Source organism: Triticum aestivum, chromosome 7A (assembly GCF_018294505.1).
Source record: "Triticum aestivum cultivar Chinese Spring chromosome 7A, IWGSC CS RefSeq v2.1, whole genome shotgun sequence".
NCBI classification, from domain to species: Eukaryota; Viridiplantae; Streptophyta; class Magnoliopsida; order Poales; family Poaceae; genus Triticum; species Triticum aestivum.
Genome location: NC_057812.1, coordinates 291,688,933 through 291,704,137, shown reverse-complemented (window position 1 = coordinate 291,704,137; position 15,205 = coordinate 291,688,933). Strand labels below are relative to the sequence as shown.

The following is a 15,205-nucleotide window of genomic DNA, read 5'->3' as shown; positions in this document are numbered from 1 at the left end:
ATGTTGTGTACCAGATCTATTGTATACCCTACACTGTGTTAAGCAAGGGAGTACAATAGTGATCTAAGAGTAGATCACTGGACAGCGGTCAAAATTATCCTTAGTGGAATAAGGAAATATTTCTCAATTATGGAGGTGACAAAAAGGTTCGTCGTAAAAAGTTACGTCGATGCAAGTTTTGACACAGATCTGGATGACTCTAAGTCTCGATCTAGATACATATTGAAAGTGGGAGCAATAAGCTAGAGTAGCTCCGTGCAGAGCATTGTTGACATAGAAATTCGCAAAATACTTACGGATCTGAATGTGACAGACCCGTTGACTAAAATTATCTCACAAGCAAAACATGATCACACCTTAGTACTCTTTGGGTGTTAATCACATAGCGATGTGAACTAGATTACTGACTCTAGTAAACCCTTTGGGTGTTGATCACATATCGATGTGAACTATGGGTGTTAATCACATGGTGATGTGAACTATTGCTGTTAAATCACATGGCGATGTGAACTAGATTATTGACTCTAGTGCAAGTGGGAGACTGAAGGAAATATGCCCTAGAGGCAATAATAAAGTTATTATTTATTTCCTTATATCATGATAAATGTTTATTATTCATGCTAGAATTGTATTAACCGGAAACATAATACTTGTGTGAATACATAGACAAACAAAGTGTCACTAGTATGCCTCTACTTGACTAGCTCGTTAATCGAAGATGGTTATGTTTCCTAACCATAAACAAAAGAGTTGTTATTTGATTAACGGGATCACATCATTAGGAGAATGATGTGATTGACATGACCCATTCCATTAGCTTAGCACCCGATCGTTTAGTATGTTGCTATTGCTTTCTTCATGACTTATACATGTTCCTATGACTATGAGATTATGCAACTCCCGTTTGCCGGAGGAACACTTTGTGTGCTACCAAACGTCACAACGTAACTGGGTGATTATAAAGGAGCTCTACAGGTGTCTCCAAAGGTACATGTTGGGTTGGCGTATTTCGAGATTAGGATTTGTCACTCCGATTGTCGGAGAGGTATCTCTGGGCCCTCTCGGTAATGCACATCACATAAGCCTTGCAAGCATTGCAACTAATGAGTTAGTTGTGAGATGATGTATTACGGAACGAGTAAAGAGACTTGCCGGTAACGAGATTGAACTAGGTATTAAGATACCGACGATCGAATCTCGGGCAAGTAACATACCGATGACAAAGGGAACAACGTATGTTGTTATGCGGTCTGACCGATAAAGATCTTCGTAGAATATGTGGGAGCCAATATGAGCATCCAGGTTCCGCTATTGGTTATTGACTGGAGACGTGTCTCGGTCATGTCTACATTGTTCTCGAACCCGTAGGGTCCGCACGCTTAAGGTTTCAATGACAGTTATATTATGAGTTTATGAGTTTTGATGTACCGAAGGAGTTCGGAGTCCCGGATGAGATCGGGGACATGACGAGGAGTCTCGAAATGGTCGAGACGTAAAGATCGATATATTGGACGACTATATTCGGACATCGGAAAGGTTCCGAGTGAATCGGGTATTTTTCGGAGTACCGGAGAGTTACGGGAATACGTATTGGGCCTTATTGGGCCATACGGGAAAGAAGAAAAAGGGCCTCAAGGGTGGCCGCACCCCTCCCCTTGGTCTGGTCCGAATTGAACTAGGGAAGAGGGGCGCCCCCTTCCTTCCTTCTCCTTTTCCTTTCCTCTTTTCCTATTCCATATGGGAGGTGGAATCCTACTAGGACTAGGGAGTCCTTGTAGGACTCCACACTTGGCGCGCCCCCTCCTAGGGCCGGCCTCCTCCTCCTTTGCTCCTTTATATACGGGGGCAGGGGGCACCTCTAGACACACAAGTTGATCTTCGTGATCGTTCCTTAGCCGTGTGCGGTGCCCCCCTCCACCATATTCCACCTCGGTCATATTGTAGCGGTGCTTAGGCGAAGCCCTGCGACGGTAGAACATCAAGATCGTCACCATGCTGTCGTGCTGACGGAACTCCTCCCCGACGCTTTGCTGAATCGGATCCCGGGGATCGTCATCGAGCTGAACGTGTGCTAGAATTCGGAGGTGTCGTAGTTTCGGTGCTTGATCGGTCGGGCCGTGGAGACGTACGACTACATCAACCAAACGCTTCCGTTGTCGATCTACAAGGGTACGTAGATCACACTCTCCCCTCTCGTTGCTATGCATCACCATGATCTTGCGTGTGCGTAGGAAATTTTTTGAAATTACTACGTTCCCCAACAGAGATCACTTGCTAAGGTTGCCGACCGTGATGCTTTCGACCTCCTCTATGGAAAAATTTGGGCTTCGGCTTCCTCTATCTCGCAGCTGGTCCCAGGTGGCTAGTCGTCTTCAGCTCTCCTTTTGTACTAGATAGTGGCCTAGGTTGTTTGGCGTCGTCCTATCCGGTCTGCGTGCCGCTGATCTTTGGCATGTGTGCCATGTGTCTCGATACTCTGTTTATGTGTATGGTTGTGGCCGACACTCTTCGTTTGTTTGGTCTCGATGTACTCTGCCTGGTGGCTTTATCTATAAAGTCGGGTGTATGCCTTTCCTCTAGAAAAAACATTGCTCAAGTGAAGAATAATACTATTGCACATATGCTCAGTTCATCTCCGCCAAATATTTCATTCAGGTGGCATTTGATTTTGTGCAGCTTGCCAAGTCCGGCTGTAGTGAAATCTATTGCGCTTGCTCTTCCTACATATATGATGGGTGTTTTCAATATTTCATTCTCAGTGTGTGATGAATTAACACGGATGGTACATGCCTTTTATTGGGGTGCTGAAAAAGGTAAGAGGAAAGTACACGGGCGTGCATGGGAGAATTTACAACAACCAAAGAGTAAAGGAGGTGTCGGGTTTAGAGATTACAGAATATCTAATCAAGCCTTATTAGCAAGACAAGCTTGGAGACTGATTTCAAAACCTGATAGCTTGTGTGCACAAGTGCTCAAAGCCATGTACTATCCCGATGGAAACATAGAGTATATTGTCTTCTCCGGCAATGCCTCTTCTTCGTGGCAAGCAATCTGCTATGGCCTTGATCTGTTAAAGAAGGGCTTAATCTGGAGAGTGGGGAACGGCAGTAGTATTCGTGTGTGGCATGATAACTGGATCCCAAGACCCTTCTCCTATAAACCCATCACCTTACAAGGAAGATGCAGAATCCGCTTCATGTCTGATCTACTTAATGATAATGGCTCATGGAATTTTGGGTTGTTGCAGGAGTATTTCCTCCCGGCTGATGTAAATGAGATACTGAAAATAAGAGCGTATCCTAGGCATGAGGACGACACATTGGCTTGGGGACTGGGTAAGTTCGGCGTTTTTTCGGTCAAGGGTGCATACCAATTTGGTTTTGAAGAGGCTCACAGGAGTTCGGCAATGGGCTCTAGCTCACGACCTGGCGGTCGACTCTCTTGTTGGAAGCTCATATGGTCTTCGGATGTTCCTCCTACGGTTCAGAATTTTGCATGGTGGGTTGCTACAAATTCGCTGCCGACATGGTGCAACAAGTACATGCGTGGACTTGAAACAAGTAACCTTTGGCTAGTATGTGCTAGTGAACTAGAGGACTGCTTCCATGCTCTCTATCGCTGCTCCTTTGCGAGGATCTTATGGGAAGCAATGTCTGAAGTTGGGCCACTCCCATGTTTATCTACCCTGCAAAATAACGGGGATGAGTGGTTGTTGCATGCACTTGAACCGCTTCAGGAGATTGAGAGATCTATGTTATTGTTATCCATGTGGAGGGTATGGCATATACGCAATGAGGTCGTACACCATAAACCAGCCCCGCCTATGGAAGCGTCAAAAAGATTCTTGGTAAGCTATTTGGATTCTCTGATTGGTATTAAAATTGATCTCTATACCGATCCACGCAAAGGAAAGTCTACCATCACATATGAAAGACGGAGTCCGCATATGATAATGGAAAAAAATGGTTACTAAGTGGTCAGCGCCAAAGTCCGGATGGATGAAGCTTAGTAATGATGGATCTTTTGCGGACGACGGAACAACTGGCGCTGGAATGGTCCTACGTGATGATAAGGGAGTGATCATTTTTTCCCTCTTGCAAGCAATTGTTCTCTTGTCGCGAGGCACTGGAAGCTGAGTTGTGTGAGTGTATGGAAGGTTTGTCCTTTGCTATCCAGAGAAGTGAGCTACCGGTGATCGTGGAAATGGACTCAATTGTGGCAGTGAAGATGATCCAAGCTTCGGAGGTTGACCGATCCATTTACTTGTCCAACATAAAGGAGATTAAATATCTTATGTCTCTTCATGAAAGTTGTATTACTCATGTAAATCGTAGCCAGAATAAGGTTAGTGATAGACTAGCTAATTTTGCCCGTATTGAGGGTAGAACCATGACTTGGTTGGGTTCTAGACCTCACGTATCCATAAAGTTGGCTGTGATGGACTGTACAAGTGTGGAGTTTGAGTAATACTCCCTCCGTTCCTAAATATTAGTCTTTTTAGACATTTCAAATGAACTACAATATACGGATGTATGTAGACATATTTTAGAGTATAGATTTATACATTTTGTTCCGTAGTAGACACTTGTTGAAATCTCTAAAAAGACTTATATTTTGAAACGAAGGGAGTACAATATTTCATCCGCAAAAAAAAATAGTCCGGCCGTAGTTAAATGCTCTTATATGCATGCATGTAATTGTAAGCATGTCCGCATATCGAAAGCCAATCGATCCCCTAAAGTTGTTAACCGCGTGATTAAATAGAGATAAACAACGACAGGGGCCAAGGGCGCGCCGCAGTTGGGTTCACAAAGTGTGACACGTATCTCTGGTGAGGTAGGAGCGAGGAAGAAGATGGACACAAACGGACACAGCAGAGATATTAATCTCTCATGATCGGGAGATACGGATGCTCTTCAAAGGATCTCTCGAGACATTCCAGGGACAAGCTAGGGGCTGAGCTCCATGATTGGTCGGTACGGACGTGAGGCGGAAGCTCGCACGGATCATTGCCATGTCCTGTCCTTATCTGCGCATCAGCGCATGCACGGCAGCTTCGCCTACCTCCTGCTGGCGCGCCCGGACGCGTCCATGTGTCCGCCTCCAGCCAACTGCTCGCGGTTGGAACGCTCCCAAGTCCTAGTCCTAGTACTTGGTACGTACGTATGTATATGTGCATCGTCTCCGCGCCCGCCCGTGGGGGTGCATGCCAGCCTGCCGTGCCGGTGGCCGGCCGGCGCCAACATGACAGCGCACGGTGCGCGACCGCGAACAGCACAGGGTATATATGCGCTCGCGCGGCGCCACGGGTGGAGGAGCAGCGCGCTACGACTACGATCGAGTTTGCTGCGACTGCGATCAACTTGGCATCTATTCTCGTCTCAGTCATCTCATCTGGGCGTCCAGCAGCTACGTGACCAGAGCTTGTTGTACAAGTGAAGTACTACTAACATGGAGGCGTACGTGTGTTCGTCGTCGGCGGCAGCGATGGCGGGGGACCTGGAAGGCGTGGCGCGCGTGTACGAGCACGTGGAGCCGCTCCTGCGGTTCGCGCGTGCCGAGCAGGTGGAGGAGGAGCTGGAGGCGTCCGTCGGGCTGCTCGACGCCTGCGCCGCGGCGCGGGACGGGCTGCGCTCCATGCGCGCCTCCGCGTTCGACCTCGAGGTCGCCCTCCGGCGCGGGGACGCCGCCGCCGCCGAGATCGCCGCTCGCGCCTACACGCTCCTTGCCAGGAAGGCCGGCGCCGACGTGAAGAGGCAGCAGCAGCGGCAGCACCGGCACCGGCACATCAGCCCGTGTCAAGCGGGAGAGAGCGGCGGGCGGTCGCTGGAGGAGGCGCGACGGGTCACCGTGGCGGTGCTGGAGCGCGTCGTGACTGCGCTGTCGCGACGGGTGGCCGTGTCCGCCGGGCGGAGCAGGTGGTCCACGTGCATCGCCGCGAGGGCGTTCAGGAAGAGGACGCGGGTGGCGTGCGAGGACGCCGAGAACACCACCGCCACAACCGTCCTGCCGTCGCTGGCTCTGCGCAAAGATTCGACGGCGTCGCGGGCGCAGAGGGAGCTCAGAGCGCTGGGAGACACGATCCAGCAGCTGGAGGAGGGGCTGGAGCTGCTCTTCAGGCGCCTGGTGCAATGCAGGGCATTCCTGCTCGACATGTGCAGCTCATAGGCTGGCTTTCGTCAGAGAGAGCTTCAACACATCACCTGCATGCGCATGCACAGTGGATGGTGGTAGATGTCTCTTCAAATTTTGAGAGTTAGAATTAGGAGTATCAGCGCTGCTATACACAGTACGCGTGTGGACGACTTGTGCACGACAGCACATGTCAAGCAGTCCATGCATACTATCCAGCGTATATCAGCGGCCGGATTACCCATCGTCCCACTGTCGTGCACACATCCATCGTCTATACAGCAGTTTCATAGGAGTACAGCGCCGTTGGTGATTTTTCTTGAACTTCTGTTGTGGCTGTCTGCCTATCTATCTGTCCGTACGATCGTAACTGCAAAAGAAATGAAATGGCTCAAAGCTTTTATATAGAAGAACCACAGATGCTTTTGTTTTACCTTCCTTTATCTTGGTCAAATCAATGTGAAACTAAATACAATCACCGAACACCGAAAATAGGGTAACAAGAAAACCCTAGCTGCTTCCACCAATCTTTCAACGCCTCCCTCCTCATCTCAGCTCCTCGTACCCTCATCATGTCCCCCCAAACAGTGAGGAGGGTCTCTCGTCTCTTCCTATCTACTCCTCAAAAACGTCTTACATTATGAAACGGAGAAAGCACCTTCCTAAGGTTGTGGCGGGTCCCACATCCAAAGGATTTGTGTAGGCATTCACCCATTCCCACTAGTAGAAAAAGGGTCATTTGTTCCGGTTCTAGAGGGTCTTTAGTCCCGGTTCTGAAATCAGGACTAAAGGGTCGTTACTAAAGCCTCCCCCTTTAGTCCCGGTTCTTACACGAACCGGGACTAAAGGCCGTCTACGTGGCCGCTGTCTGGAGCTCCACCTTTAGTCTCGGTTGGTAACACCAACCGGAACTAAATGTATTTTTTCGTAACTTTTTTTGATTTTTTAAAAAGAATTATTTTAAAAAAAAATCGATTTTCAAATGTCTGAATTATTTTCCAATTTAATCTCTAATCACCCATCATCACTGCTTTATTTAACCTCTAATCTCTAATCTCAAATCAACTAACTTTCCGGCCGGTCACCCATCCTCTCACTACTCGCCTGATCACGCTTAACTTTCGGGTTCTAATTCCCCCTCGTTTCCAAGTCTGCATTTGTTGTTTTCCTGACAATAGTAAGATGTTAATCCTATTAACCCTCGGGAGTTTAGCTTGAGTATGAAGTCACACGTTTCACTGTTTGAGTTTGAAACTACTATTCTAAAAAAAATATTATTTAGTAACACTAATATTTTTTAAATAAGTAGTTTGACCATAGTTTGACAACAGTTCGACCATATTTGACCAAAATTCAAAAATTAAAATAATTAATTAGTAACACTAATATTCTTGAATAATTATGTAGTAACACTAATATTTCTTGAATAAGTAGTTTGATCATAGTTTGACCACAATTTGACCACAGTTTGACCAGATTTGATCAAAATTCAAAAAAACTGTAATAATTATTTAGTAACACTAATATTCTTGAATAATTATTTAGTAACACTAATACTTCTTGAATAAGTAGTTTGACCAGATTTAACCAAAATTCAAAAAGAACTAAAATTTGAGCATAACTTTTTTTCCTTTTAGAATTTGAGGATTCTAAAAATTTGCGAACAGGCCATAGGCTGTCAAAATCGGATGCGGATTTTCGTGCTGAACATTTTGATATATTATACGTTTTTTTCGACATCGTATGCAAAAGTAATAGCCGTTTTACTTTTTCATGACACTTTTTTGCAAAACATGTCTAAATTTAAGTTTTTAAATTTTCCTAACTAGTAGATGTAGTAATATAACTACATCTCGAAGAATTTTATTTTTTTTGAAGTTTTTATCATTTTCTTTTGCTTTTTACAAAACTGAAAAGGCGATCCACGGGGTGAGGGGTAGAGTTTGAAAATGGGACCTTTAGTACCGGTTTGAGACACGAACCGGGACTAAAGGGCATTGCACCCTTTAGTCCCGGTTCGTGTCTCAAACCGGGACTAAAGGGCTCATTTGAACCGGGACTAATGCCATTAGCCGCACGAACCGGGACCAATACTCACATTAGTCCCGGGTCGTGACTGAACCGGAACTAATGAGCTTATCTGGCTCGAACGAAAGCCTTGTTTTCTACTAGTGTCCTATTAAACAGTGGCTCTTTATTTTCACCTCCTAGGACGGCGATGACTGGCATACTAGTGTTGGCGGCATTTTGGGTTTTGCCCTTGTGAACAACAAGGTGCTGTTTGCCTAGCGTGCCATGAACGATCGATCTACGAACAAGCGGTTGTGTGGAGGCGATGAGTGCAATGGCGGTGGTGCTTCAATGTTGCGTGAGTACATGCAAAATGAAGGATAGCGTGATGCGGGACCAACACATGAGGATGGCAACGGTAACAGACCGCCAGGCACGGGATGATAATCATAAATGGAAACTCACATGATGGACGAAGAGAGAGATATTAAGGACAGTAAAACTGGACCCTTTTCTAGCCCTCTCCCGCACTCGGTAATTTTGGCCGTCAGATATTGTGTGCAGATCGTTTCCCACCGTCCGATCGCTGGATCACCCAGTAGTTACTCGCTAAATGGGCTGGCAGTCCTTAGGGTGGCTACTCCGGTGGAAAAAACGGTGCGACGTGGTTAACTGGCCTGTGCGGGGGGCTGGCTCCCGCACGAAGCCCATCGAGCAAATATCGCGACGATTGGGGATGCAACGCTCCCACTTCGCCGCTACTGATCGGTGACAGAGATAGAAAGAGGGGATCTAGGCGTTTGCGATGCGGAGGATCCAATCGACTTCTCCGGCGCTCGATGCAGAGGATCGGTCTTCTTCGGCGCTCGGTGCAGAGGATCAGTGACAGAGGGGGTATCCAGCGTTTCCGATGCAGCCGACGAGGAGGATCCAATCAACGCGCGCACGCGGGCGACGCGGGCGATCGATCTACTGAAGCGATCCAGCCATGTCGCACGCCCTTCACGCCGGTTGTATCCCGCCGGACTCTTCTACTCCTATCCGTGGGGCATGACAACTACTGTTGGTGAGATCCTGTGCAACGCCCCCCTACTACCTCCCTTAAACACGATACCTGCCCTCTACCCCTTCATGCCCTCTGCTTGATGTTGCTGATCCATTGTGAACCATATTAGTTAAGAGCGGACTAGATTTAAGTTCTTTAGCAGAAGGTCAAAATTGACATAGTAATAGATCTTCAGATTTATGTAGATTATTAGTTTATTACTGGCAAGCAAGTTAAATCGCCAAATGGTGGTATTAGTTATATAGCAGCTACACAAACGATCATCTAATATTCCGGTTGTCGAATCATGAGCTATTCCAAGCCGGCTTGATTATTGCCATTTTCTACTTTTAAGGTTATCTTGTGACATGTTAATTATCAAGCCAATCCAATTCCATTACTTCTTGCAATGCTGGATATATAGGCATGTAGCAATGATATATCTGTCCAGTATGAAAGATCTTATTGTATGGACCAGTAGAGAGTTTTACTTGTGGCCGTATGATCTGATTGCATTTATTTAGTACCCAGTTCATCCTTCCGGTAAGAAAAACTAAACTTCATCTGAATATCATGTTGTACCTGTTAAGTTCCACTCTTAGGAAATGTGTTATCCATATGGAAGTGGTCTTCAGGTGTCATTAATATGAAAACACATGTTGTTCCCATGCACTTTTAATTTGTCTCCTATCTGACCAAATAGTATCTACTGTTTGTTCAGATATTGCAAATAAGAAAGGATGTTGAATGATTGCTACTCCATGGCATGCTTTATTGTGGCCTTTTTTATCAGCTCGGATAATTTGTGGTAGATTTGGATTTAATATGATGGTAAGAACTTACTTCGCCAATGATTGTCGACAGATATATTCTACTTATGATTTGAGAACTGAATTTAGTGAACACTTGCTGGCGAGCTTACCATTCCATCACATCAAGACAAATATTGCCTCATATTGATGCAACTTCCAACGCCTTTTTCCAATTTCTGGTAAGTAGCTCCAGCCTCCATGGCATCTGATGTACTCCTGCTTGAAAGGATTGATGGGGAGGTCGCAATAATAGGGATAGTAAGAGTGTTTTGTTCCCGGATAAGATCTGTCAAGTTTCAGTTCTTGGACTTCTTTTCATGGGTTTTGCTGGTGCTACAAGCTTTCATCAAGGTCAATGCTCATGGAGGTGACGTCAATGCTGTCTTGAAAAAAATTGAACCATGCAGGAAGACTGTATCTTTTTTGAGGATCAGGAAGACTGCATCTAATCTTTATAGAGAATAATGAAAGGCCAAGCCCATGTCCAGAAAACATAGCACAACAACGATTAAGACAAAGCTCTATGTTAATTTTTGCCAACTTCGGCCCCATTGCACACCGAGGAACAGCAACACAAGAAGAAGAAAAAAAATCAGTGCGAAATGTAATAAAACTAATGGGTTAGTTACCTTGATTTATGGGGACTGATAAGGATACACTTGCAGTAGATTATGTCACATAAATTATGTGTTGTGTATAATTTCAAACCTCTATGATGCTCCCTTGGGTTAGAGGTTTGGGCTGAAGATAAGCAAGTTACTTGATTAATGTGCAAGAAAGTATTCCATCATTCACTTAGCCATTTCGAAAAACAAAATTCCCTTAGCCTGATAGCACATTATCTTGCTGAAGTTTTTTCTATGCTTTCCAATGGGTGAATGTCCAATTTGAAATATCCCATGTTTTCAACGGGTGAATGCCACATTCTGTCTGGTGCTGCTTCTATGCATTAACATCTTTCTTGAAATAGGTTGGGTCTATTATTAACATAGATTTTCTATCATTATTTTGTATCACTGAGTAATATATAGATGACTATGTGGGAGAAAAATCACTTACATCTTTGCTGCTACCATATATTTGTAGAACTTTTTCCATATTTATTATAAAAATAGATGGGTGCAGCAACGCGCACCATCAATGATCTAGTAACACGTAACTACTAATACAAAACCTCAACCTTAGGATGGACTACTCCCGCATCATCATAGGAGCGGCACGGGATGATGGAGAGGTTGATGAAGATCAATTCACCCCTTGGGCGGGGTGCGGAAAAGAGATAAAATGAAGTTCGCATCGGATCAGGCAGTGGCGGAGGAGGAAAACTTAGGATAAACATATGCCAGGTGTTTTTGAGCTTATATAGAGGCAGGGCTCCGGGAGCAGTGTAGAAAATGTCCAGGAGCCTTACGCCTGCACGTCACGCGGCCAACACTATGACGCATGGTGGGGCAGTGTAGTTCTGGTGGGCCCCTCCAGGTGGGCTTATGGCCCGGTGGCTCTTTTGGCTTGAAACTTTGCATCATACTTTTATTTGATTTTTTGGGCTCCAGAAAATTTTATTTATGCAAATTCCAAAAAGAGGCAAGAAACATCAGTCGGGATTGGGTTTTGGATTAGTAGTTTAGTTCAATATAGTGATAGAAATGATGCCAAAGTGAGGCAATCAATATAAATACAACATGAAACAAGTAAAAATTATAGATACGTTTAACACATGTAAAGAACCACCAACAAAGTGCTTCAGAATAGAGGCAGGTGCCTTCACAGATTTTTCTTATGTGCATATGTTTGTTTCCATGTCACAACAATAGCTTCCTATCTATTTTTTGTGAAAAGATCTGAATCTGTTATGAAAGTATACCAAAAGAACAAAGCACCTCAAATATAATAAATATTACATTGAAGTCCCTGGACCGCCGAATGACCACTACCGCCGCCAAAGAGTCGTTGACACGCTGCTATCGCCAGAGCCGGCTTGTTGTGGATGACAACCGAGGAATCTTCATGCACATACCCTAAGGATCAACAATATGGAGCCACAGTTGTTGCCATTGAATCCTTAAATAGATCTGAAGCAGCTGACATCAAATCTCGCCATCACGCACACGACAAGAAATCCTAACCTCAGCACGCCTAGGAGATGGCAAGAATCTACGTTGGAGCTCCGTCGAGGATGTTCGGGTGGATGAACTCAAGGATGGTCAAACCCTAAAGGACAAACTTGAAGAAGAAGTGTCGCCATCTACCCAAGCGCCGCATATGCGAGGACTAGAAAACCCTAAGCTAAACTACTAGGCTGCGAGCGAAGGCACGGGGATTCCCCTAGTCATGGAGGGGTTAATCCACGGACTCGCCAGCAAAACTTGGAGGGAACGAGTTTGCCATAGCTGCCGAGGGGGGAAGGAAAGGAAATGCTTTGTTGCACACTTTTGCTTCGATAGACCCCCCCCCCCCTCCCCCTAAACACAAAGACGGCTCAGATTAACCCATACCTCTTCATAATAAAGGGCATGATGATCATATTTCACTATATACTTTTTTTCAGAATCATTTCGTTGTATACGTATACGTCGTACTCTTGCCGCGCTCACAAGAAAATGCGTCCCATCATCTCTTTTTTCTCTGAATTTAAATCACAAAAAATTCTGAGAGTGCCAAGATTCAAGCCAGCAACTTATAGTTCACAATGCGTTGCCATAATCAACTTGTCAACATCACTTAACGTGATACAAGTGTACTCCCTTCGTCCGAAATACTTGTTTAAAAATGAATGTATTTAGATGTATTTAGTTCTAGATATATCCATTTGTATCCATTTCCACGACAAGTATTTTCGGACGGATGGAGTATTTCTTATTCTTTTCTTTTTCTTATTTTCTTCTTTCCTTCTTTCCTTTTTCTTGCTCTTTTTTCACGTGTTTTCAAGCGGTTTCGTTCTGGATTTATTTTCCTTTTCCTTTTTCCTTTTTTGTTTTCCTTTCTTTTTTCATTTTTTATTTTCCTTTTTCTCTTGCAATGTGCAAACTTTTTTTGATTTTGTTTTTTTCCGAAATGAATCAACTTTTATTAAAAAATCGAACATTTTGTCAAACTTGGTGAAATTTTTCCAAAATTGAGAACTCCAAATTCATAAAAAAATATTGATGAACGTCTTTTCAAAATGGCAAAATGGATGATTTTTTTTCAAAATCGATGAACCTTTTTCTCAAAATTGATGAACTTTCTTCAAAATGAATGCATTTTTTAAAGTAGATGAACTTTGTTTTTCAAAATTGATGGACTCTTTTCAAAATCGACAAACTTTTTCAAATCCTTAAAAAAATTCTCCAAAATCCATGAAATTTTTCTCAATTCATGGTGTTTTTCATTTTGTGAACATTTTGCAAATCCACGAATATTTTTTCAAATACATGAACTTCTCCAAAAAGATGATCCTTTTTAAATTCAACGATCAAAGGTCAAAGATGTCCATGCTCAACTTGTCATCCAGGTCAATCATGAAGAAGGTTTTTTTGGTCGAACCAGAAAGAAGCGGTCAGGCGTATGGTCATGACGAGCGACAACTGATCGCTTGTGTAGTTGGGCCGACCTATGAAAGGTGGCATGCGAGTGCTGCCTAGGAGCTCCCGCTGTACAGGGAGTAGCTTGACATACTTTGTTTTTTTATATTTCAATTTTTTCTTTTTGAATGTTATTATGCTTTTTGAAATTTGTTCAAAATTAAAAAATGTATTCTTAAAATTGTTTGGAATACAAAAAATCAAGGTGGGCATTCGGTAGGAATCAAAAATTTGGTTTATACTATTCTTTTTTAATCTGTTTAGCAAAACTAAAACTAAAACTTTTCTGGCCTATCCGAACAATCTCGGTTGAACATGATATTTTTTGGAAATCTCAGGACTAGCCCCAACTTTGGTAAGCACACAGGTAGGTGTGCCCATGGTAGTCACCCACACCAGGTTTGAATGATTTCCTACATCATATGCAAGTTGCGACATGTCCGAACATTTAACGACCATTTTTGACCCGGAAAACTCAAGAAAATACAAATTTTGTCGAAAACCAAAACAACTTTGCATGGTTCCTTAACTTGGTCATACAAGCCACGTGAAAAAATTGGGGTCATTTCAAGGATGTCGAAAAAAACATGCTATAAGATGAAGCCTTGTATTTTATTATTAAGGATTTTTTTCATTTATGGCACTAGTTGTATCTCACTACTCAGTTTTGCCATTAGAAATTACAACTGCTCAAAAAATGCCATCACTCTGTGAGATGTTTTCTCAAAAATACCATTAGATATCTCAAAAATGCCAACGTTCCATTAGATGTTTGCTCAGAAATGTCATTAGACATCATTATTGTCAGGTCAAACTAGTTGACCATGTTATATGACAAAAATAACCCTGTACCCACATGTGAGCTCTCTCTATCTCACAATGATAAGTGTGAACCCCACTTGTTTGGAGTAAGTAAGCGAATAATTTTAGAGAAAATAAGAACGTTGTTGGGATCAAGTGGGACCCACACATTATTGTAGTGAGATAGAGGGAGAACTGACATGTTGGTCTATAGGTATTTTGGTCATTATGACATGGCAAACGTGATTTGAGCTAACAATCATGGTGTCGAGTGGCATTTTTGAGCATGCACCTAACGAAGCGGTGGCATTTTTGAGCAGTTGAAATTCCTAGTGGCAAAACTGGCATAAATGATAAAAACCCTTATTAATATTTGTATTTCAATGTTTGTACATTTTTTTACAATTGCGGCCATTTCAATGTTTGTACAAGTTTCTAGAATGCAAATATTTTAATTTATGAACAAAATTTGAAAAGCAAACTTTTAAAAGAATGGACAAATTTTTAAAAGCGAGCATTTTTTAAAAAAGGAAAAATAAATTAAAAGGGAAAAAACTATCAGCAAAAAAGAGAAAGAAATAGTGGAAAAAGTCTGTTGTGCTACAGTAAACTGGTCAGTAAAGGATAGTTCTAGTAGGTTGTGTTTTTGTCGTTAGACATTGAAGCTTATCAGCTCGTGTACCTAGCGACCAGCGATCGGTAGTGAGAGTTACAAGGTTCGATCCCTCGCACTGCCATTTTATTTTTGATATATTTTCCCTGTTTTCGCATGCGATAATGGGCGGGCCCAGTCGAGCAGCATACTGTGCGTGGCGCCATCTATATGACTACTTCCCAAACGG

General features: G+C 43.6%; 1 long non-coding RNA gene across 1 annotated transcript; it reads left to right on the top strand.

The window, feature by feature from the left end:
- The first annotated feature begins 8,797 nt into the window (after positions 1-8,797).
- Positions 8,798-10,301, top strand: LOC123151208 (uncharacterized). The gene is made up of 2 exons (XR_006475545.1): positions 8,798-9,208; positions 10,052-10,301. It is a non-coding gene; the product is annotated as an uncharacterized lncRNA (long non-coding RNA).
- Positions 10,302-15,205: the final 4,904 nt, after the last annotated feature.